A 3,305-nucleotide genomic window follows, 5' to 3' on the forward strand; every position below is an offset into this window, starting at 1 on the left:
TGTGTGTGTGTGTGTGTGTGTGTGTGTGTGTGTGTGTGAGAGAGAGAGAGAGAGAGAGAGAGAGAGACAGACAGACAGACAGACAGACAGACAGAGACAGAGAGACAAATTGAGACAGAGAGACAGTGACAGAGAGGCAGAGAGAGACAGAGAAAGAGAGGAGGAAAGAAGGAAGGAAGGAAGGAAGGAAGGAAGGAAGGAAGGAAGGAAGGAAGGAAGGAAGGGAGAAAACGGGACTTCTGGAAGATGGTGGAGTCATGATCAGATGAGAAACAGCCTCTCCAAGATTTGGTGTCCAAACACTAAAATATAGCAACAGGAAGAGGAGAAAAAGGAGGGTACAAGGGATGAAGGAAAGATTTGAAGTGAGAATTGAAACCCACAGGAAGAGCAAAGAGAAAGACCTTAATACAGAAGAAAGAAGTGTCAGGCTGTGCTTTCTCTCTGAGCTGGGACTCACTGGGGAAAGAGCCAGGTCAAACCTGCAGGCTCATAGTGACTACTGGTGACCCCCGAGGCCTCCACGGAGAAATACACCAGTGAATGGAGCAGTACAGACAGAAGACTGTGGTAGCTGGTGAGTTTTTGGGGACTTAGAGCTCCCCCAGGAAAAGGCGATTGCCCGGAAGCTGTCTCAGACAGAGGCCCACTGAGCTCAGAACGCAGGGCAGCTGTGGCCTGGCTCCACCTAGCCACTCTCAGTGTCAGGGTGAGGCTGCTTAGTTCAGGCTGGCAGACTGAATAAATCTGGTTCTAGCCAGAAATCAGTCTAAACTTCAGTGGACCTAAAGGTATAGGTTGCTGGCATTATCCACTATCCCACTGTAAATCTACTGCTAAATTGTTGGAATTAATCGACTCAAATCTGGACTCTTGTCTGCCCACTCAGTCTACTAATAACAGACAAGCAGAGATATACATGGAAGTGGACATTGTTTTCTTCCTTTTTGTGTGTGTGTGTGTGTGTGTGTGTGTGTGTGTGTGTGTGTGTGTGGTTTTGTTTTGTTGTTGCTGCTGCTGTTGTTTTTAGAGGCTATGGTCAAATTTTATTTTTTTAAAGAAAAAATAGTAAAAAAAAAATTAAAAATGATACAGAATTTCACTAAAGAAAATGATGGGAATTCAACAATGGTTGTTACATTGCATATTTGTTTTTATGTACATGTGAATGTTGGTTTTAGTTTTCTTGTCATTCTGCTTTGTTAATTTATTTTTTCTTTCCCTGCTGTCTTCTTTGCTAGTTTCCCATCGTTCACCGAGTCTGCCTTCGTCCTCCAGCCTTGCTTCTGACCTCTCCATCTTCTTCTATTTATTTTTCCCCCAACCCATTTTAAATTTTCTCCTCTGAGGGTAAATTGTTATACTGAGCTCATATTTACTCTATACAATTTTCTGGTTCACTTTAGATTTTATTATATATCCAAAAATCTATTTCTTACATATGTAGGATAGTTTGGATAATGGTACTGCTATTTTCTGCTGGGCTATTAAAAGAAGCAGTTAATGCTTATTTTTTTATTTTTTAAATTTAATTTCTTATAACATTTTTACCAATTGTGCAGGTTTATGGTAACTTAACTAATCTGAAGATAACAGTATGCAATACAGCAACCATTGTCAAATTCCTATTACTTTGTTTAATGAAATTTTGTATCATTTCTAATTTTTTTTACCATTTTGTATTCTTTAAAAAAGAATAAAATAAATTTAGTTCATACAGTTTAGGGTGGCAAATTAATAGCTACCTCAGTTTGTCATTTTCTAGGCTGTGCTTGATGCTGCCACTGTTGCCAATTGCAGTACTTTAGTTAACATGACATGACTGTCTAATCAGCTGTTCTTCCTGGTACACCAAGACTGAGATTAATAAGGGTCATAGGAAATACTGTGGGCCAGTGCTGAAGAACCAGGGCTGGGCCAAGCAGGCAGCACCTTCTCATCCCCAAAGAGCTGAAGAGGTAACATCTTACAACAGACTCAAAACTCAAAGCCAGTTATAATACCGGAAAACATCTCCAAGTAGTCATTTCTTAAGGATTTTAAATACTAGCAATAAAGTTACCTGCCATAGGCTATTGACAAGAATCAATCCAGGAATTAAACTTAAATAAAAAATAAAGACAATAAAATGAAACAACACTTTAGCAAGATACAATCCCAGACTCCAGCTCACCAAAGACAAACTCTGGGAGTAGTAAAATGGGACAATCCAAAAGCCCCCCACCTGACCTCTCTGGAGTGGTAACAGTAAAAGTAACAAAATAAATGATTGTAACAACCAATGAATTAATAAAGCAGTGTTTTTTATACAGTGGAGTACGACTCTGCCATTAAGATTAAGTTTCAGACATTTCTAGGTAAATGCAGGCACCTTAATAGCATGTTCTTAAGTGAAATAAATTGGACACATGTATTCAAGTATCATATAGTTTCTCTAGTGTGAGAAACCAAACATGTAAATAAGGACCAAAATGCATGATAGGTATTGGGAAATGAGAAGAAAATGTTCACATGAGAAAGGGAGTCTTTCAGGTCCTCCTTTCCAAGATGACGAAAAAAAAAAAAAAGAAGGAACAACAGTCATGCCAAAAAGGGCCACGGTCAAGAGCAGCCAATTCGCTGCATGAACTGCACCCAGTGCATTCCCAAGGATAAGGCCATTAAGACGTTTGTCATTCAGAACATAATGGAGGCCACCAGAGGTGGGTTGGGTTAATTCAGCTTATCCAAGTTTAAGTTGGCATTCTGAAAATGAATAAAGAGGAACAAACTGGAAGTGGTGGGCAGGGAGAAGGGGGAAAAAGAAAGGGGAAGGAAATAAGGGACAAGAAAAAAATGGAAACAAAGCTTTTGTAAATAGAGAGGAAGAGGGGTTGAAATGAGGGGAGGCAAATGGGAAAAAAGAAAAAAAAAGAAAAACCTTCAGCAAACTATTTAATTTCCAAATAATTCTAAAGGATTTTTACTCTTTATGTTAGAGTAGTGGCTCTAATATAATTAAAACATTCAAATTTTTTAAATTTATAGGTACCTCTAGAATTTTTCTTTGTAACAGTATCCACCTACCTCCTAAATAATAAATTGACTGCTTCCATAAACTACTAAGATTAGAACTGCTCGAGGTAAAGACTGAGGAGAGGAAGTTCCCCAACAGCGAAGCAGAGCCCAGGAACCAGTGCTCAGCTTTCTCCTTGCAGGCACTGGCTGACCTTGACCACTGATTGCTAGACAGACAAGGGGCAATAGACAAACCTGAAGGGCTGCCCAAGCTGGGAGTCTATGGCCCACCTGTTGGAATGGGAAAA

General features: G+C 39.6%; 1 long non-coding RNA gene across 1 annotated transcript in view; it reads left to right on the forward strand.

Annotated features, from left to right (window-relative positions):
- Positions 1 to 513, forward strand: part of LOC111816195 — a 373,724-nt gene extending 373,211 nt beyond the window's left edge. The window contains exon 4 of the long non-coding RNA XR_002820648.1: positions 470 to 513. This is a non-coding gene — a long non-coding RNA (uncharacterized LOC111816195). The remainder of the gene's footprint in view (positions 1 to 469) is intronic.
- Positions 514 to 3,305: the final 2,792 nt, after the last annotated feature.

The sequence above is a fragment of the Octodon degus genome, unplaced genomic scaffold (assembly GCF_000260255.1).
Source record: "Octodon degus isolate 3935 unplaced genomic scaffold, OctDeg1.0 scaffold00028, whole genome shotgun sequence".
Classification (NCBI taxonomy): Eukaryota; Metazoa; Chordata; class Mammalia; order Rodentia; family Octodontidae; genus Octodon; species Octodon degus.